General features: G+C 37.0%; 1 long non-coding RNA gene across 1 annotated transcript in view; it reads left to right on the top strand.

The window, feature by feature from the left end:
- The window catches only part of LOC129454031 (uncharacterized), a 57,215-nt gene extending 34,041 nt beyond the window's left edge, over window positions 1-23,174 (top strand). Inside the window, exons 3-4 of the long non-coding RNA XR_008647659.2 lie at window positions 19,637-19,914; window positions 22,662-23,174. This is a non-coding gene — a long non-coding RNA (uncharacterized lncRNA). The remainder of the gene's footprint in view (window positions 1-19,636; window positions 19,915-22,661) is intronic.
- The last annotated feature ends 2,897 nt before the right edge of the window (window positions 23,175-26,071 follow it).

Here is a 26,071-nt window from a genome sequence, read left to right as displayed (position 1 = left end):
ACTAAGCATGCATGCAAAAGTATTTGAATGGGAAATGTGCATACAGACGTTATAAACAAAACTCAATAAAACACTTTGTATTAAAATTTCTAAAAGAACAACTTGCGCAATATGCAATAGTCACTAAGGCCTACGTTATAATCAAATACTATGCTATAATTATAATGTAATGTATATAATATTTACATTATTAACTCTTTCCCCGCCATTGACAAATTATTTAGTCAATTACTTCGTCATTATTTTTAATTATTTCGTCAATTAGGATAAAACGCTTTCTTGCCAATAACGCATCCCTGACGAGTTTTTACGTTAATCTATAATTTCGCTATTATGCACTAGGTGGTGCTCTTACACAACTTATAAAAACTGAAGCATCAACTAATTAAAAAAATATTTAAAACTCTGTGTATGTTTTGATCATCGCTCTGAATGTGATCTCTAACAAAAGTTCTTAACAAAAATGCAATTATTTCAGCTTTTTGCTTGTTTGCTTATATTTGAGAGGTGATAAAAAATAAAAAAATAAACAAAATAATTTTTTTTTTGAAAACTGAGGGTCTGTTCTTTTATTTTATATATTTGTATGTTTATATATTTATAGAATAACATTTTCTAGAAGGCATTTTGTGAAACTTTTGTGAAAATCACACAAAAATACTGGCGGGAAAAGAGTTAAATTGCATATTATAATATTGTCTATATTATACATTACATTATTATTATATAAGGTATATTTTACATTATTATATATATTAGGGGTGCACCGATAAATGCCGATATACACTAATAATGCGTGGCCGATAACTATTCTGAATCACACAGACGATATTATTCACAGCTATTTCATGTACTACGGCTTTTGATTAGTAAGTCCTTATCGATCTGAAATCACTGTTGAGCTGTTTATAAGATGCATTTGAAAAAGCAACACTCGTCAAACATAATCATCATACATTTTCTTAATTATCATGAAAAAACCTGAAAAGGTTTGAAGAACAGCAATATAAATATATCCTTAAGCCATTTCCTGGAGCTGCGTGTCATAGCTGCATGTGTATGGTACTTCGTCTACAGTGTATACTGAGTTTCTACACGAGAGCGCTCTCTGGCTTTTGGACGTAGCAGCATTTCACCATAAATCATTGATAAGCGTAGCAAACATCATCGGCCGATACATCGGTGCACCCCTAATATATATATTAATATATCGAGCACTACAAATTCACATAATTTAACGTAAGAACAGGTATAAGAACAAATTCATCTGCGTTAGGGTGAATTTTTTTCTAAGAAGTATAAATATCTTGTAAAAACTTACGCAGTTATTGGTGGATTGAACCCAATGTTTTTGTCTGTTCTCTAAACATTTACGAAAAGGCAATATTATTATTTACCACAATTCATTGCTTTAAAACGTGTTATGACCCGAATGTGTACTCTGTTAATGAAACACTCCATAATTCTCTTCATTTCGTCCTTCACTTTTGTTCTTGTGTCACATAAGTGCTGCGTGTGCATCAAAGGCTTTTGGGAAACTTTAGCAGAAACGCAGACTTTAATTGTAGCCTTCAGAGCTGTTCAAAGTGGTGGAGACAGAAACAATTACAGTGAATAAAGCTGGTTTAAGGGAGTTTGTGCTCCGCTTTCAGCCACAGTTTGAAGAGGGCATGAGTGTGAATAGATGATCAATTGTCTCATTAATCTGAGAGAGAGAGAGAGAGAGAGAGAGAGAGAGAGAGAGAGAGAGAGAGAGAGAGAGAGAGAGAGAGAGAGAGAGAGAGAGAGAGAGAGAGAGAGAGAGAGAGAGAGAGAGAGGTGGACTGGAGCAGTCTTTGGGCTTTAATTACATGATGGGACTTAAAAAATATTGTCTCGTCTTGGACAAATTTCACATTTCTTATGAGCAAACCAGCAAAGCATCTTCCCGGCTAGCATTACCAACATTTCTAACAGAAGTTTGTTTTTTGTAACACAACAAGGACGTGCGTATTGTTGCAGAAGTGTAAAGTCGGTAGTACGTCCCCTTGAGGTGTTTTTCAAAGCTTGCTGGTTACTATGCTGTTTGCGGTTTGCCTATGGACAATGGTTTGCACATTGGTTTTTGCAATGCATAACTTTCAAACAATTCCACAAACATTGTAATTTAGCTTGACATTACACCCAGTAATGTCTCTAAATTCTCAGAAGAAGGTACAAAAGCTGTCACTGGGATGGTACCCTTTAAATACAAGTAGTCCCATATTGCAAAATATAATATATTTTTTTGTAGCATAATTTTAAATATTTATTTCAAAATTTACAAAAAATATGTACTAAAATATATTTTTGAAATCTGCTCACAAAAATAAATATATTTGAAAGCGTTTATATTCATGTTGCATTGGAAGAAAAATTTTATATATTTTCAACCCCCAAAAATATACTTAAATAAATTCCATACATATATATATATATAGAAATATATTTACAAAAATAAATATATTTTAAAGCATTTATATTCACATTGCATGGAAAGATAAACCTGCAAACATAACATGTTTGAAAAGATTAAAATTTTATATATTTTACTGCAAAAATCTACTTATTCATATTTTATACATATTTTTTCAGAAAAAAATATATATATGGGTTGTAAAATTAAAAATGTATTTGTTAACCCTAAAATATATTTTAGCTTATATATGTCAATAATATAGGTTAAAATGAAAATATACTTTTTTAAAAGCAATACTTTCTACAAAATGAATTCCGCATATATTTATAACTTTTTTTTACTGTATGGGGTGTAAAAAATCTTTTTGTACTTAGATTTTTAAGTTTAATCAACTAGGCTTTTACAAAGTAAGTCATTTTAACTATCTTGACAAGGGATGGGTTGCTGTAACTTAATAAATCAAGTTGAATTTGCTTTGGTTATGTCAACTTTATTTTATACGTTTCAGCAACTCATCGCTAGTCAATACAGTTGAAATGACTGACTTAGTGAAATCCTAGTTGATTAAACTTCAAATTTGAAGTGCAAAAAATATTTTTTTTACAGTGTAGGTCTTAATATGTACCATTTATGTATGGATATATAACTTTGAGATACTAATATGCATGCGTTAGGTACAGTGGTGTACTTTTTGAAGGGGTACTGCCCCCGTGACAGCTTTTGTACTTTTTTCTGATAGCGTAAAAACTCCGAGACATTCTCATGGGAAATTAGTCTGGTTTAAAATCCCTGTGTCACAACCATGAGGGTAAAAGGTCACAGTTGGATTGAGCTATGGATCGAAATTGATTTTTCTTTTATTATAGTTTGTGTAATGAAATTGCACAGGATTGATTTGACCATTGGATTTCCATTTGTTTACCCAGCGTAGATCTGTGATTTTTATTTTACAGAATACTGAAGAGCCCTTAAAGCGATGCTATACTTAGAGCAAAACATAGACGCATAAACCATCTCACACCATTTAATTACTTTTATAACACCTTTACTTGTTACTTGTACGAATTACAGAGTCGACGTGTTATTTATAAGAATCCTCGTATGCTATTGAACCATGAATATTGAGTATTTCCATTGTATATCAACATCATTTACAATAGTCACTGATTGTGTGATAATGAAATGCTTGCCTGATTGATGGTCTAGTTTACTAATGAAATACTGTAGATGTAATGACTTGTAAGAGACGGAAGCAAACGCAGGTGAAAAATATAACAATATTTATTAAATGTAAACAAAGAGAGAGTATTCAGTGTCAATGCGGAAGTAATCCAGTCCGGTGTTGTTGAAGGCAATGGTGACGATGACTACGGTGGAAGTTGGTGTTTTGAGTGCGACGTTGGTGGAGTGGTGAGCAGTGGTGAAATCCAAGCTGACACGGAACATCCACACGAAGACGACGACGACAATACACATCCAAACTGAAACACGTAATCCAATGTACACGGAACAACCAAGCAACACGGGGACTGAGCAAACAATAGAATCTGGCAGGGAACAGAAAGTCAGGTGAGTATATATGGAGATGATGTAATGATGAACAGCTGGAGCGAGACAATCAACACACAGGTGAATGGGATTGCTCTAACGAGCACATGGCAGGGGTAAGTGATCAACACACACACAACAACATGACACGGAGGAAAACAATGGATTTTCCTACCGTGACAGTAGATGCTTTCTTTAAAATCATGTTGTGTTATGTTGAAATATGTTTATAACTCCTCAGACCTTAATCATAAGCATTTTGTAAAACACAAAAAGTTTAACTGCAAGAGTCGTCTTATGGTCTCCTCAAATTGTTTAGGAGTTCTGTTAAGCTTTTAATTTGATGTGATATTCATAAACAATATTTAAGAATAAAGAAGAAATCAGATATTGTCCAATGCATCCATCTTATACCAACCAAAAGCACACAAATGCACATACGTGATTGCAATTCCGAAGTGGTAGCGGAGTTGGAAATTCCCAAGAGGCAGAATTAGAGATAAGGTCAGACCTTGTGTGTGTTTAAATCAAACATCTACCATCCAATAATCAGTCCTGTCTTTATCTTTAAGCTTTGATTGTTTGTCTGTGTCGGAAGAAAATAGATTGATTATAATTGTTTTCTTCTGAACATCTCAAATGTTCTGGTACAGTTTTCCTGGATGTTTTCAGGAATATGTTCAACTTTACACGGTGGGTCGTTCCATGAGAAACCCCTGTGGTCTCTGCAGAGGATGTTTTCTCCCGCCCTCGTGGAGCTGTCAGATGTCATTCCCGCTACACAAACAGTTTTTGCATCCGCTGATCTCATTATCCGGATCCTGCTGCTTCGGTTGGGAAACCCTGCGGCTTCACCAAAGGTCACATGACTATCAGTCTCCCTCAGGTGTCGATTTTCCAGAATAAATAAGAATGGAGATGTTTTCTCTTTTCAATCATTTGATCGCTCATTTGTCTCCATCGTGTCAGCTGTCGCCATGAATATTTAGCCATTGAAACGTCTGGAAAGGATGTTTGCGAAATCATTAGAGTAATTTCATCCATAGTTTGGGAAGGCCTGTGTCCACCTTACCTCAGTGATACTTTACTTTAGGTTTGAATTCCTGCAAAAATTCTAATGATTTACATTTAGAACATATATTTTCACTATATTAGCTTGTAGCTTGACTAGCCAAGTTGTTTAGGATTGAATTCCTTCAAAAATTTTAATGATTTACAACATTTAGAACATTTATTTTCACTATATTAGCTTGTAGCTTGACTAGCCAAGTTGTTTAGGATTGAATTCCTTCAAAAATTGTAATGATTTACGTTTCGAACATTTATTTCACTATATTTGCTTGTAGCTTGGCTAGCCAAGTTGTTTAGGATTGAATTCCTTCAAAAATTTGAATGATTTACAACGTTTCGAACATTTATTTTCACTATATTAGCTTGTAGCTTGGCTAGCCAAGTTGTTTAGGATTGAATTCCTTCAAAAATTTGAATGATTTACAACGTTTCGAACATTTATTTTCACTATATTAGCTTGTAGCTTGGCTATCCAAGTTGTTTAGGATGGAATTCCTTTGAAAATTCTAATGATTCACAACATTTAGAACATTTATTTTCACTATATTAGCTTGTAGCTTGGCTAGCCAAGTTGTTTAGGATTGAATTCCTTCAAAAATTTGAATGATTTACAACGTTTAGAACATTTATTTTCACTATTAGCTTGTAGCTTGGCTAGCCAAGTTTTTTTAAGATTGAATTCCTTAAAAAATTCTAATGATTTATGTTTCGAACATTTATTTCACTATATTTGCTTGTAGCTTGGCTAGCCAAGTTGTTTAGGATTGAATTCTTTCAAAAATTTGAATGATTTACAACGTTTTGAACATTTATTTCCACTATATTAGCTTGTAGCTTGGCTAGTCAAGTTGTTTAGGATTGAATTCCTTCGAAAATTCTAATGATTTACAAAAATTAGAACATTTATTTTCACTATATTAGCTTGTAGCTTGCCTGGCCAAGTTGTTTAGAGTTGAAATCCTTTAAAGAATTCTAATTAATTACAACATTTAGAACATTTATTTTCACTATATTAGCTTGTAGCTTGGCTAGCCAAGTTGTTTAGAATTGAATTGCTTCAAAAATTCTAATGATTTACAACATTTAGAACATTTATTTTCACTATATTAGCTTGTAGCTTGGCTAGTCAAGTTGTTTAGGATTGTTATCTTCAAAACTTTTAATGATTTACAACGTTTCGAACATTTATTTTCACTATATTAGCTTGTATCTTGGCTAGTCAAGTTGTTTAGGATTGTTATCTTCAAAACTTTTAATGATTTACAACGTTTTGAACATTTATTTTCACTATATTAGCTTGTAGCTTGGCTAGCCAAGTTGCTTAGGATTGAATTCCTTCAAAAATTCTAATGATTTACAACATTTAGAACATTTATTGTCACTATATTAGCTTGTAGCTTGGCTAGTCAAGTTGTTTAGGATTGTTATCTTCAAAACTTTTAATGATTTACAACGTTTCGAACATTTATTTTCACTATATTAGCTTGTATCTTGGCTAGTCAAGTTGTTTAGGAATGTTATCTTCAAAACTTTTAATGATTAACGACGTTTTGAACATTTATTTTCACTATATTAGCTTGTAGCTTGGCTAGCCAAGTTGCTTAGGATTGAATTCCTTCAAAAATTCTAAAATTTACAACGTTTCAAACATTTATTTTCACTATATTAGCTTGTATCTTGGCTAGTCAAGTTGTTTAGGATTGTTATCTTCAAAACTTTTAATGATTTACAACGTTTTGAACATTTATTTTCACTATATTAGCTTGTAGCTTGGCTAGCCAAGTTGCTTAGGATTGAATTCCTTCAAAAATTCTAATGATTTACAACATTTAGAACATTTATTTTCACTATATTAGCTTGTAGCTTGGCTAGTCAAGTTGTTTAGGATTGTTATCTTCAAAACTTTTAATGATTTACAACATTTAGAACATTTATTTTCACTATATTAGCTTGTAGCTTGACTAGCCAAGTTGTTTAGGATTGAATTCTTTCAAAAATTTGAATGATTTACAACGTTTTGAACATTTATTTCCACTATATTAGCTTGTAGCTTGGCTAGTCAAGTTGTTTAGGATTGAATTCCTTCGAAAATTCTAATGATTTACAAAAATTAGAACATTTATTTTCACTATATTAGCTTGTAGCTTGCCTGGCCAAGTTGTTTAGAGTTGAAATCCTTTAAAGAATTCTAATTAATTACAACATTTAGAACATTTATTTTCACTATATTAGCTTGTAGCTTGGCTAGCCAAGTTGTTTAGAATTGAATTGCTTCAAAAATTCTAATGATTTACAACATTTAGAACATTTATTTTCACTATATTAGCTTGTAGCTTGGTTAGCCAAGTTGTTTAGGATTGAATTCCTTCAAAAATTCTAATGATTCACAACATTTAGAACATTTATTTTCACTATATTAGCTTGTAGCTTGGCTAGCCAAGTTGTTTAGGGTTGAATTCCTTCAAAAATTCTAATGGTTTACAACGTTTTGAACATTTATTTTCACTATATTAGCTTGTAGCTTGGCTAGCCAAGTTGTTTAGTATTGAATCCCTTCAAAAATTCTAATGATTTACAACATTTAGAACATTAATTTTCACTATATTAGCTTGTAGCTTGGCTAGCCAAGTTGTTTAGAATTGAATTCCTGTGATACTTTAGGATTGAATTCCTTCAAAAATTCTAATGATTTACAATGTTTAGCACATATATTTTCAATATATTAGCTTGTAGCTTGGCTAGCCAAGTTGTTTAGCTTGAATTTCTTTAAAAATTCGAATGATTTACATTTAGAACATTTATTTTCACTATATTAGCTTGTAGCTCGGCTAGCCAAGTTGTTTAGGATTGAATTCCTTCAAAAATTCTAATGATTTACAACATTTCGAACATTTATTTTCACTATATTAGCTTGTAGCTTGGCTAGCCAAGTTGTTTAGGATTGAATTCCTGTGATACTTTAGGGTTGAATTCCTTCAAAAATTCTTATGATTTACAATGTTTAGCACATATATTTTCACTATATTAGCTTGTAGCTTGGCTAGCCAAGTTGTTTAGGATTGAATTCCTTCAAAAATTCTAATGATTTACAACGTTTAGAACATTTATTTTCACTATATTAGCTTGTAGCTTGGCTAGCCAAGTTGTTTAGGATTTAATTCCTATAAAGAATTCTAATGATTTACAACATTTAGAACATTTATTTTCACTATATTAGCTTGTAGCTTGGCTAGCCACATTGTTTAGGATTGAATTCCTTCAAAAATTCTAATGATTTACAACGTTTAGAACATTTATTTTCACTATATTAGCTTGTAGCTTGGCTAGTCAAGTTGTTTAGGATTGTTATCTTCAAAACTTTTAATGATTTACAACGTTTCGAACATTTATTTTCACTATATTAGCTTGTATCTTGGCTAGTCAAGTTGTTTAGGATTGTTATCTTCAAAACTTTTAATGATTTACAACGTTTTGAACATTTATTTTCACTATATTAGCTTGTAGCTTGGCTAGCCAAGTTGCTTAGGATTGAATTCCTTCAAAAATTCTAATGATTTACAACGTTTTTAACATTTATTTTCACTATGCTAGCTGGTTGCTTGGCTAGCCAAGTCATTTCAAAGTATTAAGTATTAGCATTCCAGGATGATTCTTCTCTATAACCTAAAAAACGAATTAATTTGTGTTCCACTATAGAGCGTTTCAACATTAACAACATAAACAAACGGCTTTCGTGAAAAACACGTAACTTCAGGGAAACTCCGTTAAGAATAAATAACAAGTCTTTTAAAAGTAGTTTAGCAAATAAACAACACGTAGATTACATAGGAAACCAAAATATTTGTTATTTTCGACGAGGTATTTGTTCAAGAGTTCAGTTTAGCAACTAGTCAGACCATTAAACAAACAAAAACCGGAAATAAAGTTCCGACCAGACAGCTCTGCCTGATTGTTGCGGTCATCAAACATAAATGCTTGATGCGTTTTCGCACAGGCTTATTTAAAAACTATTAGCATTTAGCTATTAGCTTGCAAAATAATTTGATGATGTCATGTTTGTTTCTTTAACATAACACCTGAAATTCTAAATGTATCTGGTTTTATCTTTCAGATCATCTGCTGTCATGAAGCAATAGTCTCTAGCTAAGTTTATGTTTACTGTATGTTCAATATTTATAGCTAGCTGTCTGAAAAATATAATGTCTGATTTAAAAGCACAGACGTTTGAAAGTTACACTATCGCCCGCTTGAGGACTGCGGTTTCAGACTCGATGCTTGCAATCGCATTTGTGTTTGATTACTTGCGTACAGTTCATTTTTAGCCTTAAGCTGTTTGTTTTGTTTAGTTTCACATGAATACTTTATGGATAAGCCAGTGTGGGGTTTTCAACAATGATGTAAGCATCTAAGCAGCCTGCATCGTCTATACGCCGCCTCCTATCCTCTGAACGGCTGCCAACTTCCATGCCATCTCCCTCAGATTCCAGAACGTTGTGCTGAGCTATAGCTCTGACCTTTCCGAATTGACGCGTAGAACATCATTAATTTTCTTTCAGAATCGGTTATACTTTTGACGTGATGTTCCCAGCTCTCCTGGCCCTAAAATACTCCAACCTCCCGTTTCTGCTAGAAATGGCATCTCATCCGAATGGGCTGAAGTTCTGTGAGTTTGTCGGCTTGTTTGGCGCATGATTCATATCGGTGGGCTTGGACTGGCTGTTTGGGTTGTTATTAAAGGCCCTTCAGTTGTTTCAAAGGTTTCGCCTTTTCTCACAAGACAGTTTCATTTCTGGCTTTTGTCCTGGGCGGTATTTACGGCCGTAATTGAACAGCGTTGGGTCCGCGAGTTCAATTGCAGTCAAAGGGGCCGAAAGCTGGCGGGTATGAAAAATGGGGCTCTTTTAAATGCTAATCAGTATGGCTAGCGTGTGGCGCTCCTGCTTGGCTGGCAAAAATAATTGTGCATTTCAAGATGCTGCTGTAGAGTCTTGTTGGTTTAGCGATTTATGTGGGATTTTTTTATTTTCCCGCCTTTTTCTTGACGGTTAGCATAATGGCGTCACAGACTTGGGGTGATAAATCAAATCAAGTGTAGGTAAATCTGAGCGATTTCTGTGTCATTTAGTTTGGATTGTCGAAGAATAAATAAATCTAGAGCAATAAATCAGAGCAAACATTTTGTCATGCTACTCACTGAAAAGACCATCTAAAACCAGACTAAGCTGGCTGGCTAGTTTGAGCTGGTTTCCCAGCCTGGTTTTAACTGGGTAAGCTGGTGTACTAGGCAGTTTTTATATGGGTTCTGGACACTTTTTAGCTGGTCAAGCTGGTCATAGCTGGTCAGGCTGGGAGACCATATGACCCACCAGCTAAACCCGGATAACCCACCACCTTTACCAGGCTGGAAGACCAGCTTTAACCAGCTATTTCCATCTTAGTTGGTGTAGCAGGCTGGTTTTGAACACATTTAGCTGGTCATGCTGGAAGATCCATCATCCTAAACCAGGTTGGCTGGTCTTAGCTGGTTTAAGATGGAAGTAGCTGGTTTAAATTGGTCCTCCCAGCCTGCCAAAGCTGTTTTAGCTGGTCTTCTAGCCTGGCATGTGGATCAGATGGTTTTAGCTGGTGGATCAGCTAGTTTGAACCAGCCAACCAGCTTCGGTTAGTTTTAGCTGGTCATTTCAGTAGGGAAGGTGTTGTTTTCTGTTGACTAGCCATCACAGGCAGGCGGTTCTGTGTTGCGTTGTTTGAAAAGCGATAGGAATTTAATATATTACTATATTTTCAGCTATTTTGTGGATTTTTTGGGTTTGCTGCCAGGGACCAACTATGAGCATTCATTGTGAAAATACCACAAAAAATTGATTGCTAGGAAATTACATCTGAACTGGCCATCAATAGAAAATTGTAACACCATTCATTCTCATCACCTAGAATCTCATTTAACTGTTTAACCTTGATCTTCTTCTCTTTGTCTCTTTCAAAGAAAAACTTTATTTCCTGAACTGAACACAGGTGTGAACACAAACGCTTCTCATCTCACATTTTTCTGGTGACTCATTAGCACAAAAAAGTTGATTCATACTGTAGGTGGAAGATGTTGAATTTAAGCTCATTGTTCTCTACCTGTGCATCCCCTCTTGTCAAACTCTCTCCATTTGCTCTCATATTTTCTCCCACCCTGTCATTCTAACTGATATCTGGTCATTTTTGGCATTCGGCCCATGAAACCATACGTGTTTGTGCTTGTGGTGTTGGTGAAGGTTTGACAGTCAGTAGGATTTTTATTGGTTTGCTCTCTCTGACATCCGTCAAATCATGTTTTTGTCCTGGAGACGAGGCGAATGCAACTTTCATAGATGTTGGTTGTTGTACATGTTACCTTTCTCACTTGACAGAATAAGAAATGTCTGATTCTGTACTGTCCAATGTGATATTTGTCAAAAATACAGTACATAAACCTATAAAGGTGAGATCTAGAGGTGGGGCAATGTACCTTTGGGACAAAAAGATGATAGTAGCTCTACATATTAAACTGGGGGGTGTGGCCTAGGGATGTTCTGTAGCTACACCCCTATGACACACTGAGCTGTTATACTCATGAAAGATAATTAAATTTTAGTTATTTATCTATCCAGAGCCGATCCCCCCTATACGCAGGCTACGTGAGCTGCGTAGGGCCCCGCACCATTAGGGGGCCCCTTGTTCTTAACTATCGGGGCGGCAGTGGTTCAGTGGATCGTGTAGGTTGTTTACAAATCAGAAGGTTGGTGGTTCAACCCCCAACTCCACCTGACCAAGTGTCGAGGTGTCCTTGAGCAAGACACCTAACCCGAGCTGCTCCCAACAAGCTGGATGGCGCCAATGCCGTTGGTGTATGAATGTGTGAGTGAATGGGTGAATGTGAGGCAAATTGTAAAGCGCTTTGGATGGCCAGTGGTCTATGAAAGCGCTATATAAATGCAATGAACACGATGAGAGGGCCCCCTCATAAAGTTGCTTAGGGCCCCCAGAAGACCAGGATCAGCTTTGTATTTATCTCTTCATTTTTTTCTGTCCTCTATACATTGTTGCAAGACTTAAAACTTAAAAATGTTTATCATTCAATTTCAAAATGTCACTTTTTTGTTTGCGCCAACAGTCCCCTGGTTAGTGCGCCAATACATAGCCCAGTGCTCTCATAGCGACCCAAGTTCGATTTCCATCTCAAAGGTCTTTCGCTGATCCCGCTCCCCTATCTCCACCCAAAGATTTTCTGTCAACGCTCCATCCCGTCCCAATAAAGCTCATAAAATAGTCACTTAAAAAAAAGGTTACATAGATTTATAGACTCGATTTTATGATCTTATTCGAAACACAGGCTTTGACTTTCCAGAACATTTAGCTGAGGATTCACTTTTCCTACAGCACAATAGCATACATCAGGCTTTCCCGCAGCAGGTTTGACACTTTTTTCACATGCAAAATTTTCAGCTCGCTCTTAACACTTTGATAAGACACATTCGAGACTACAGCTGTACAAGGCAAATTCCTGAAGAAATCCTTTCAAACAGTGAGGCAAGTGCTGGTAATGAATGGGCTGCTGTATGATCAGGAAGATTAGCGTGGCGGGATCGTAATTCAGGTTTCGGGGGATTGTCGGAGCAAAGTAATTGTTTGTACAGTAATCGTGCATATGGTGCGTGGGTGAGCGAGTATTTACACTTCTTCCATCATGAGATTATTAATCACAAAAAGCTCTAAAAAGAGGGCTTGGTATAGCAGGTCTGGTACCGGATGCCACGGGCCATTGTGAGAAAACAAGCATCAGTCACCGACCAAGTACCTGGACTTTAACACTGAAGGTGTGGATGAGTGGACTTTTGCTGACCTAAGAAGGTTCTTTTGTCCTAAAAACTCATTTGTGGTTTCTGTTTTTGGCCTCTGGTGGTCTCATTTAAAACATATCTGAGGCCAGACACTGTTTTTTGATAGGGAACATGAGCACGGATGATGCTAGGTACAGAAGTTGCTTTCCTTGCATCACAGAAAAGAGCCGCAGACATTAGCATAATTAGCTGAGCGAGATATGCTAATGCCTGTCAACACATTTGCAATTAGCGTAAATAAAGCACATACATTGCAAAATATATTTCACAACAAAATAGTTCACCCAGTAATAAAAAACACAAAGGTAGTTATTTAATGCAGGATGTATAAGCCAATCTTTTCTTTAAAATGAAAATGAACGGTGACTATGATTGTATTTTTCAGCTTTTACAACTTTCACCAACCACTTTTATTATTAAAGTTGATGTTTTGCACAGAAAAAAGATAGTTATACAGGTTTGTGATGTCACGTAAAGGAGAGAACATTTTTGGTGCGCTGGCCCTTTAAGACATATTTTGTTTTAAAGTCAACTTTCTTTAATTATTTGGAATATTTTACCCTTACCAAATTTTTATTTGACACAAAATTTTAATTTGTGTTTTATCAAATTATATTTAGTGAATTTGATGCTTAAATCAAAGAAGTATTAGCAATACATTTTTGTTGTTTTTTATTTTATGCAATCGTTATTACGCAATCAGCATGTTTAGACATTTTTTACAAAAAAAATTAGAAGTAAAATTTCTTGTCATTTCCTGCGCTGTACAGCTGCTTTCCAGGAGTGTTTCCAGTCTCACGCATACACAGGTGTCTGCGCAGACCCCTGCTGCGCATGCTGAGGTCACCCCAGACAGTCGTGCAGCTCTGCGTGTGTTGTGGAGCAATGGTGACAGCGGGTCCTTTAACAGTCTAGATTCATTGTGTCAGTAAAGAGACTAATGACCTCCTGTGAACAACCTACAACCAAACCTCTGTAGATCTTCCTCTGACATTGTGCTTCCAGTAAAACATAACTGAAATGTACTCTTAGCTGTATTTATTTTATTAAAATTTGAAAACGTCATGTTGACATATAAGCCAGAATCCTCATTTTATCTTTATATGACATTCATTTGCAGAGAGTACCGTGTCCAGAGACAAAAGATGTGTACTTTGACAAACAATTATGAAGAGCAGTGGCGCTCGTGACTCGTCATCCGAGGGGCGCTAATTCATAATAAGTGTTCAGATTGACACGTGTGTGGTTCCCTTTCCCAAAATATGTGTCCTGCGTGTCGAGAGATCGTGTGGGTATCACGTGTTTTGTCAAGGTGAGTGCCTGCTGCACTTGCATCGAAGACGTTTATGATAAAAGAGACGCTCACGTTCACAAAATACATGCAAGACACTAATTTAACAGTAAACTTTGAATACGCATGAGATAATGCGAGTATCTGGCAAACGTGAGCGTCTCTTTTATCATAAACCCTTTGGACGCGTCTGCAGCGGGCACTTATTTTGACGGGACGCGTGATGCACACACGATCTCTAAAAGTGCAGAACACATATTTTGAAATTACGAACCACACACATGACGGGCTACATACATGTGACGAACTTCGCATCATGCCCCCTCAAAAGAAGTCACCGGATGCCACTGATGAAGAGTTGTCTGCAAATACCCAGATGTCACTCCAGCTGAGCATCTTTAGAATGTGGAAGAACTACTTGTCACTTGATAAATATATGGACATGAAATACTGATTTGAAATATTTTACCATCTCATTTGTCACAAATGCAACCACGAGGAATACTGTTAATGTTCCTAGCAGCTTAAGGCCAAGATATACAAGTTTAAACATGATGGACATGCGGTTTGGTTTAATCATCTGTAAATTAAAACCCATGTTTACTATTATTTGGCAATATTTATATGGAATTTATTTGTAAATACTTACATGCCTGATTTGTGAGGTCACTATACTACAAAATAAAAGCATCTTTCAAAGAGTCTTTCTGTTTTTCTTTTTCTTTTCAGAAAATTAAACATGTTATGTTTCAGAAAAGTCGAAAATCGCATACATTTCCAGCTCATCTAGCCAGCGTGTCAGAAAATATTGTTTGTGGTGTTTAAAGCGTAACTAAACCCCTGGTCAGAGCCTTACTCCGCCCACTGGCAATATTTGAAAAATGCAACTCCCAACGGAGATACAGGGGACGAACTAAGCTCGTACCAAGTGCATGGTGAGATCGTAACAAGGGCGTGGTGAGCTTGAATCTGCTTACGTCACGAGTCATTTTTTGGACCCAACATCCAATAAGAAAATTCAACTGCAGTAGCCACCGTTCAACCTGAAGAGGGCAGCACTCAGACGTTTTTACACCATATATTGCAGTATTGAAACACTTTATATTCAAATGTCAAAAAACGTACTAAAATCAATGAACAGCACTAATAAAGCATCATTCTTACAGATCATTAACTAAAAAAAGTTGGTTTAGGGTTTAGTTACTCTTTAAAGTGAGATACTTTCGAACACAAGACAATCTATGCCTTTTCCAAACCTGTATAGCTTTAGAGGAAAATATAAACAGGTTTTCCCAGCATGCTTTGCCTCACCCCTTGTTTCAAACAGCAAGGCTCTCTCTCGTCCTCTGCTCTTTTCATCTCAGCAGGCTTCACTTCTCTCGTCTGGGAGCTCGAGTGTATCCGGCATGAATCCTGCGACCATTAGTTCAACGAGAAAGATCCTAGCACATGAACACACACACACACACGGATTCCCTGCTGTTAGCCACAGGTTCGATCTCTGGGTCACTGAATATTTTGAATCTCTCCGAAATCACATCCTTCAATTTCATTCCGGCACGGCTATCTTATCCGTGGTCCTGCAAACAGTCTGTATTGTCATATTTGACCTCTGGAAAAGATCCAGCTCACAGTGTGTCAGGCGTGAGCTCGATGGCCTGCATTCCTGTTTATACTGTCGACCAAGGCTGGCCACACACGTGAAGATTTTAAGCCTGATTTACACCCTTGGTGATTGAAAGGGGGCGTGACCCGATAAGTGCTTTACCACAGACATAAAAAAACGGTGTGGTGTCATTGCGATTATTTGGCTTCTCCTGGTCGTGTTGGAGCCTCCTTAATTCCAAATCCGGAGAATCACGATCAAGAGTTATAAATATCAAATTTGTTATATATATACGACTCTTGATCTGGCTTCTCTGACATGACAGCATAAACCAGATGTTGCATGCTTTTATAGCTGAAACAAGACACCCATAAACATGAAACGAAAGAGGAGTATTAGGAAAGAACTATGACAACAGTACACATGCTTTTATAATGTATTATGCAAAACAACATTCGTTTTTTGTAAAAAAAATTGGGGGCATTAGTTTTAATTTGCCCTTTGTTGTGTGATTTTTGTTAATATTGGGGAAAGTGGACAGGTTCCCCAAATTTGTTACAATCCCAGTAGATATTTAGGGGTATGGACAGGATGCAACAAATTTGGGGGCTCGTCCGGGATCTGATGGGACCGATAGCAGAGAAAAGAGAGAATGAGAGAGAACAAAAACACAGAAAACCGCCAAACAACAGAGCATGTTACAGCAACTAATGTTTAATCTCACGTTTCTGTAAGATCTTGCATCACTTTGAAATTGTTAATACAATCATCACGTGTGATCTCGCCCTCTGGTCGAATCATCCAGTTCAACATGATCTCACAGCTCATTTTTCCATGACATTCTCACGGATCGCCGCAATTTTCCGTGACCCTCACTACAAAAAAAAATTATTTTGTTTTCATTAAAAATATTTTAAAATTCTGAAATTAAGATGCTTTTTCTTGATGAGCAAAACGACCCAAGAAAAAAAGTCTAGTTTTTAGACCAAAAATATTACATTTAAGTTATTTTGTGCATAAAACAAGCAATAAAATCTGCCAATGGGGTAGCAAAAAAATCTTGAACATTTTATTTAAACACTAAATTCAAGAAAAACTTTTTATGCACAAAATCACTTACATTTTATATTTTTGGTCTAAATATTAGACTTGTTTTCTTGGGTCGTTTTGCTCATCAAGAAAGAGCATCTTAATTTAAGAATTTTTGGATGTTTTTGCTGAAAGCAAGACAAAAATACTAAGAATTTTTTTCTTGAAAATCATTTTTTGCAGCATGAACTTTCTTTTCCGTGGCATTCTCAGGGATTGGTTACTCAACTGCTTTTTCCTATTTTCAAACCATTGTCGCTTCGGTTTAGGGTTTGATTTGGTGTTTGCGTTAGTATGTCACTTTAAGTATTGGTTTATACTATTTTTTTTTTCTGATTTATTCTTTTATATTGTCTAAACTTTAAACAATTGTCACCTGGCGTTGGGGTTAGAGTTGGGTTTGGGTAAGGATGTCATTTTATGTAAATCCAAGCCGAAGCGACAATGGTTTGAAAATAGGACAAAACAGTTGAGTAACCAATTCTTGAGAATGCCACGGAAAAGAAAGTTTGTGGCAGCGCCACGGATAAATACGGAGATCCGTGAGAATGCCATGGAAAAATGAGCAAAAAATTCTGTGACTATCCCACGGAAATGCGTGAGATCAGGTTGTCCAGTTTGTGCGTTCTGAGGATTATGTTGTTAAAATTTGCTTCAAACGGTCCTTACGCTTGTGGTCGCCCATGGATTTAAAATTGTTTAAAAATCGTCCAATGTGTCCCAGGCCTATGAAAGACTGTAGTTTTATGTTTTGCTATTTTCTAGAAATGATTTGTATGAAATGCATTTTCTGAAGAATATTTAATTAATGTTTGCCTGTGCAGCTACAATGCAAAGGTGTTTTGGGTGGTTGCTAGGTTGTTTTGATTGATTGAGGGTCTTGTTATGTATGTGTTTTTTCTACACAGGCTTCGTTCAATATGACTGACAAGAAGCTGACATGTTGGACCAACCAATGGGGGGCGGGACTATCTGTTTAAAAACAGTTTATAGAGACAGCGCAGTTATGCAAATTTGAAAACCAAGCCCACCGGGGGGAGAAACAAACCAGAAATAAGTTTTTATAAGCTGTCGAGCCAAAACCCAGCCTTTAAGGAGAAAAAGTGGATCGCCGACTACGTTTCCCCCTAGTGGGCGCTGTTCTATTAATAGTAGTGCTATGAAAAGTTGCCTGTTTCCACATTTGTGTCTTTAAACGCTTGTTTTTTGAGGTCGACAGCTTATAAAAACGTATTTCTGTTTTTTTGGCTTGTTAGCTGTACATCTTGTCACACAGCAGCTTTTAGGCATTATTTTGTTTTTTGTTATAAGCCAGAAATGACAAGGAGGCAGCATTTCGCAATACAAAGTCAATGGATTTTCCCTCCCGGTGGGCGTGGTTTTCAGGTTATGACGCGGTTATGAAGTGACAAATTTCACAGACGTCATCTCTGCAGTCAAAGACACCAAAAGCCCATGTTGTGTGGTGTGGATCTATATATAGATTCTGTCGCTCTTTCTCACATATAATCTCATCCTATTTTCACAAATGTCTTCTGACAGCGGTTTACAGCCTTGCAGTCTGTTCACAAGTTTCTATACATTAAGCATACATGTGTTCCTGAACTTCCTGTAGCTCAGTTAGTCCCCCCCCCAGTTTTTTTGAACTGTTCCTTTAGCCGAGAGTCATTGCTTATTAGGAACTCAGTCCCTGAAAATTTATTTCCCACCTGAGCTCCAGATACTGAAATGATTCGGTGTCTTTCAGAGATGATTCTTTGTTCATTTTAGCAGAACTCCCGTCGATTCCCGGCATTACCATGTTATTTGTCTGCAGAGAAAGAGAGAGAGTAGGAAGGCGGAGAAAGAGAGAGTAATTGAGTGAACGAGAGAGAGAGATAACAGTGTAGTAAATCGGCGACTTCTGCTTGCTTTCCTCCTCGTTTGCTCTCACAGAGTTTAAATGGCAGAAAGATGAAGTGGACGTGTCATTCCATATAGCCGTGCTCATCTGTGTGAGGTCGCCTCTCCTGGCCTTTTGTCTTTGCAGACGGATTTTTTTATATAAATAAAAGTGTAATGGAGACAGGGAATGTATCACGGTTCCAATAAATGTAATATATTTGTACCTATTGAGGTATTTGTCAAGCCAGCACCAAGCAAAGCGGCTGCAGTAGAGTGGCAATGATGTAGTTCAAACGCGACCGTGGGATTTATGTTTAAAACTCCGGACGGTTCGAAACCGGAAATTTAATTTGGTTTGCAGTTTTCTAGCTGGCAGAAAAAGATCCTAATGTCTGAATAATAATAATAATAATAATGCTTGAATTCAAGTTGTGTGGGTGAATCTCAGCACACCTGATCTATCATGCATGCCTACTATTTTTAACTGTATTACAGTAATGAGAATAATAATGGAAAAAAATGGGAATGGGAAGTGTCGCAAAAAGTTCAATGTGAAACTGTAATACGATAATGAGAATCTGGGCAGCAGGTGTGTATAATTTTCATGAAAATAATGTTGTTATGGTGTTAAAAATATTTATTCATTTTATTACTGTATTGTAATTTCACTATTTTACTGTATGCTGTATATCTAATGTAACAACAATGTTCTTACCAAATTACACTGAAAAACATGCAGTGTAAGGTCATGCAAAATGTAATTTTTAAATATATAAAACATTATACACAAGATTATTTTCAAACTTTATAACAGTGTACTTTCCTCGTTTGTTTTGTCGCAGACATGAGTATGTCAAAGCTACGCTTTCTGACGCACTGTCAACAAAATGACAAGGTGCGACAAAACTCAAGGGTTTGGAAGTCAGCTCGCAGACATCTTCCATCAAACAAACAAAGAAGCATGTGGGTAAACAAACATTTTGAGTGCTCTGTTGTGAGGGCCAGTCGAGCGTCTGATGACTGAATCAAACAGAGAGAGAAATCAATATGGAAATTGAAGAGGAAATCAAACTAGCCACCTTCATTTTTTCAGGGAGCCTTTGGAGATGACAGCAGAAGGGTCAGACAGTCATACAATACTCTAGCAGGAAGTGACACATACAGTTGAGCAGGAAGTGACATGATGTACAGTTGAGCAGGAAGTGACATGTACAGTTGAGCAGGAAGTGGGGCATACAGTTAAGCAGGAAGTGACATGTATACAGTTAAGCAAGAAGTAACATGTATGCAGTTGAGAAGGAAGTGACATGTATACATTTGAGTAGGACGTGACATGTATACAGTTGAGTAGGAAGTGACATGTATACAGTTGAGCAGGAAGTGACATGTATACAGTTGAGAAGGAAGTGACATGTATACATTTGAGTAGGAAGTGACATGTATACAGTTGAGCAGGATGTGACATGTATACAGTTGAGAAGGAAGTGACATGTATACATTTGAGTAGGAAGTGACATGTATACAGTTGAGCAGGAAGTGACATGTATACAGTTGAGAAGGAAGTGACATGTATACATTTGAGTAGGAAGTGACATGTATACAGTTGAGCAGGATGTGACATGTATACAGTTGAGAAGGAAGTGACATGTATACATTTGAGTAGGAAGTGACATGTATACAGTTGAGCAGGAAGTGACATGTATACAGTTGAGTAGGAAGTGACATGTATACAGTTGAGCAGGAAGTGACATGTATACAGTTGAGAAGGAAGTGACATGTATACATTTGAGTAGGACGTGACATGTATACAGTTGAGTAGGAAGTGACATGTATACAGTTGAGCAGGAAGTGACATGTATAGAGTTGAGTAGGAAGTGACATGTATACAGTTGAGTAGGAAGTGACCTGATGTACAGTTGAGCAGGAAGTGACATATAAACATTTGACCAGGAAGTGGGATGTACAGTTGAGCAGAAAGTGACATGTACAGTTGAGAAGGAAGTGACATGTAAACATTTGAGCAGGAAGTTGGATGTACAGTTAAGCAGGAAGTCGGTGGTACAGCTGAGCAGTGACATGATGTACAGCTGAGCAGAAAGTGACATGATGTACAGTTGAGCAGGAAGTGACATGATGTACAGTTGAGCAGGAAGTGACGCAATGTACAGTTGAGCAGGAAGTGACATGATGTCCAGTTGAGCAGGAAGTGACGCAATGTACAGTTGAGCAGGAAGTGACATGATGTCCAGTTGAGCAGGAAGTGACAAAATGTACAGTTGAGCAGGAAGTGATGTGGTGTACATCTGAGCAGATAGTGGGATGTACAGTTGAGCAGGAAGTGATATGTATACAGCTGAGCCGGAAGTGATATGTACAGTTGAGCAGGAAGTGGGCCATACAGGTGAGCAGGAAGTGACATGTATACAGCTGAGCAGGAAGTGACATTTACAGTTGAACAGGAAGTGGGGCACACAGTTGAGCAGGAAGTGAGGTGTATACAGTTGAGCAGAAAGGGACATGATGTACAATTGAACAGGAAGTGACATGATGTACGGTTGAGCAGGAAGTGACATGATGTACAGTTGAGCAGGAAATGGGATGTACAGTTGAGCAGGAAGTGACATGTATACAGCTGAGCCGGAAGTGACATAATGTATGGTTGACAGGAAGTGACATGATGTTGAGCAGGAAGTGGGCCATACAGGTGAGCAGGAAGTGACATTTATACAGCTGAGCAGGAAGTGACATTTACAGTTGAACAGGAAGTGGGGCACACAGTTGAGCAGGAAGTGAGATGTATACAGTTGAGCAGAAAGTGACATGATGTACAGTTGAACAGGAAGTGACATGATGTACAGTTGAGCAGGAAGTGACATGATGTACAGTTGAGCAGGAAGTGACATGATGTACAGTTGAGCAGGAAGTGACATGATGTACAGTTGAGCAGGAAATGGGATGTACAGTTGAGCAGGAAATGGGATGTACAGTTGAGCAGGAAGTTACATGTATACAGCTGAGCCGGAAGTGACATAATGTATGGTTGACAGGAAGTGACATGATGTTGAGCAGGAAGTGGGCCATACAGGTAAGCAGGAAGTGACATGTATACAGCTGAGCAGGAAGTGACATTTACAGTTGAACAGGAAGCGGGGCACACAGTTGAGCAGGAAGTGAGATGTATACAGTTGAGCAGAAAGTGACATGATGTACAGTTAAACAGGAAGTGACACGATGTACAGTTGAGCAGGAAGTAACACAATGTACAGTTGACCAGGAAGTGACATGTAAACATTTGAGCAGGAAGTGGGATGTAGAGTTAAGCAGGAAGTGACACAATGTACAGTTAAGCGGGAAGTGACATGATGTACAGTTGAGTAGAAAGTGACAAATACAGTTGAACAGGAAGTGACACACAGTTGAGCAGGAAGTGACATAATGTACAGTTGAGCAGGAAATTCATTCACAGTTAAGTGAGAGATGTACAGTTAAGGAGCAAGTGTTTAAATGTAGATTTTATATCTGATTTAGTCTTATGAAGTCTTATGCACTGTTCCTTTCCAACTACAGCCGCTTTCTTAATTACATCATTCTTTAGAAACTGACATCATTTTGCTGGAAAAAAATAACTTCACACTTGTCAGACAGTATTAGTAATGGGTTTGATAAATATTTGGATGTTTTATGTATTATTGTACATTAGTTGGTTTTGCAGAAATGACCTGAAATGGGCTTCTCAATTAATCTTGTTTTAAGGATATTTAAAGACAAAACTATGATTAATCAAATGGTTTTCTGCAGTAGCTTTCTTTCTCCTTCAAAATTTCCCGTCTGTCTCCAGCCATTAATTTCCATGTCCTGGTGTTTCAGCAGGTAACCCGGAGAAAGGCCTTTGCTCTTTCCGAAGACGTCTGTCCTCACATCGCCCCGAAACACCTCAGGGGGAACAGAGAGAAAAACCCTCATTAGGAAAACAAACTAGTCTCTGACTAATGAGGCAAAATCCATTTGTGTCTTTCCTCTAATAGTGCCTGAAGTCATTAGAGCGTCGACTGAAGTCTTCCTCCACTCCTCTACCTCCACCGCCAAACGCTTTCATCTACTTACAGCCAAAATCCACAGCTTTCTAATAAGTTTAACTGTTGCCTCACTGTAATAGAGATATTAATGAACAGTTCTGCCTTTAATGTCTGATTGAATGAGCTGGCGTTAATATCTTTTCTGACTGCTAACCATAAATACATTACATTTAGACAGAAGTGGCATAAAAATAATTCTATAAATCTAAATGTTGTTGCTATGCAACAAAAATTGCTATGATAAGGTTTTAGCTGTGCTATACCTTGATTATATCACGAATATTGACAAATTTTATTGATTAGGGGTCATGAGACCGTGTTACAAGCCATGATGTACTGTGGTTAAGGGTTGTGTGCTTTATACCAGCATCTCTAATTCATAGTACAGTAAAATGCAGTATCACCCAGTCTCTCGTGGCTTATTTCTTTATTATGATATTGTTTAAATGCCAGTATGGCATATTTAGCACCAAAATAATAGCAAGTAAATAGGTGCTAAATAAATCCTAATGAAAATTGAGTTAGTTAATCCCGTGTGAAATCGCAAAAATATACACCGTAATTTGACATCTGTGCCTGATATATTAACCAGATGTCTCGCCGTTATTATTTCACGCTGTTTTATTTAGATAGTATGTAAACAAAATGTATTTGAATATTTAATTACACTATATAGGAAGGGAAAAATCCTTTTTGATTTTTTTATATAGAAAATAGTAAACCATCTGGAGAGAAAAATGCCTCATGTTTGCGATTTGACTTTGTCTCATCCAATGATTTATTCTTCTTCTACCTCGCCTACTGGGTGGACAGATGGACCCCTGACTCCCGAGGGTCGGCCAATGAAATCAAACCTGCCAATCATCCTCATCTCCTCTGTTCAATAGACTGTTGATATGTCTCAAATCCTCTGAGATGTCAATGTGTGTCTTTTCTCATTTAGTCTTTCTAGATTCACCTGGACAAACGGGACAAACGGCTGCCCGGGGCATTTTACTGCTAGGGAGCCAACAGGGATCCTCGGTTACATCTTTGAAATGGACAGAAAGGCAAAATCTGATGCTTTCTATTACTTAGCTAAGGTCATGATGGGTATGCCGTCATTATTTTTGAAAGGTTCGTGTTGGATTTGCTAATTGAAAAGTCTGTCTACCGAATTTGTGGCGTGATGTCCATTAGTGCAGAAATTTATTAAATTTTATCTTTATTTTTGTTGCACATGAAAGGAAAAAGCACATGAAAGGATTAACTGTAAATCTCACCTCCAGGTAATAATTTAAAACAAATGATAGATGGAAACCCGACACATTGCATGTAGTAATTTTAAAACTATATTGTATCCATAGGCAACAAGCGGCAGGTGATGCTGTGCATGACTTTGATGTTAAAATAGCACAAGAACGATCCAACATTGTATGTGCTATACAAGATGGACCGTCTTTCCCAAGGCTGTGCGTTTCCTTCGATTGACCGCTTTGGGATCCAGGTTTCTTCTGTTGTGTATATTCGGTTTCAAGTTGAGAAAAAGTGGCCAATTAGGAAAGCCACGGTATTGATCTGGGAAAGATGCCAAGCTCACTTATACACACACACACACAGAGAGAGAGAGAGAGAGAGAGAGAGTCAATGTCTCATTTCGATACACGTTTAATGTGCATGCTCATAAAAAACCCAACTATAATAAGAGTACAATGCTACTTTTGGACATGGCCGGAGGCGGACGTAGTACACAACATTGTTACTTGACCAGTAGTATCTCCCCTTACGACCATGGTTTTACTAATAGTAATCAATACACAAAAAAACCATGGTTACTACACTTTTACCACAAAAAAAACATGGTTAATTTTTGTAATTACAGATACTACTGGACAAATGTTAGCCCCAACTCCAAGTAAAAGTTTTAAAGGGGACATATCATGAAAATCTGACTTTTCCATGTTTAAGTGCTATAATTGGGTTCCCAGTAGGGCTGTGCAAAAAATATCGATACAGCTAACTATTGTGATAAATTTTTCCAATAGTGTATCGATATTTCAACTCTACCATGGATATTTACAAAAAAAACAAATATATATATACCAAATCCCTCTGTGTGCGTCAAACTACTCCTCTGCCGCTGCTGTAGTTGTCGCTGTCCAGTTGTCTGTTATATACGGCCATTTGGCCAATGTCTCCGAAGTTAGTGGGAGCGAGAAAATGGCAGAAAATGTAAAAACACCTGCAGCTTTCAAAGCCGATGTGTGGAAGCACTTAAAAAAAAGTTAAAGGTATTGCGGAGGATTTTCTTTTTCCGGGTGGATCATCAAGACTATTGGTCCTCCTAGTTGTCAATCAGGAGTGTTGCGCAATTGCATTTTTTAAAAAAGTGGAGAAGGCGGTTCTTTTCTAAAATTAGAGAAAATCCTCCGCTACACCTTTAATGATAAAAATCCGGCTCTATTTTTTTTACATTTTTGAAAAAGAAAAGTAAAAAGTATCGCAATGTATCGTAACATCAGTGTTTCCCATACATTGATTTATTTGTGGTGGCCCACCACAGAATCAACAATGGCCCCAACAAATGGAATTTTCATGATTCCCATTTACATTTTTATTTCACTATTTAAAACAGCTTAATTCGGCTTAAAATATAATTTGATATATAATACAGATCAAATACAGATACAGATCAAAGAGTAGAAGTGAAACATATTTCAGGTGCCAACACTAGATCAAATGCAAACACGACATGATGACATCTCACATATGCTTATTAGCGGGTGATGTCATCACCACCACAGTCTCCTCAAAATCCTGTGGGAAACACTGGTATCGTAACATGAAACGTATTGTATTGTACCGTATCGTATCGTATCGTGATGCATTGTACAAGACCATGTATTGTGATATGTATAGTATCGTGAGGCCCTTGACAATACTCAGCCCTAGTTCCCAGTGCTTCTATCGTCCTAGAAAATGTGAAAAAGATTAAACCAGTAACTTAGTTTTGGTAAACCATTCTCTGCAAGTGTGTGGAAAAAATAGGTCATTGAAATTTGGCTCCCCTTGTGATGTCACTATTTAACCACAGCACTGCAAAAATCAGCTCATTTGCATTTAAATTGACACACCAAAAAATGGCACATTTTTGCTCACAGCTACAAAGTGGCAATTTTAACATGCTATAATGAGTTATATTATTATAATTATTATAATATT

Source organism: Misgurnus anguillicaudatus, chromosome 23 (genome assembly GCF_027580225.2).
Source record: "Misgurnus anguillicaudatus chromosome 23, ASM2758022v2, whole genome shotgun sequence".
In the NCBI taxonomy this organism is placed as follows: domain Eukaryota; kingdom Metazoa; phylum Chordata; class Actinopteri; order Cypriniformes; family Cobitidae; genus Misgurnus; species Misgurnus anguillicaudatus.
Note: the sequence above shows the minus strand (reverse complement) of the source record. Positions and strands in the feature narration are given on the sequence as shown.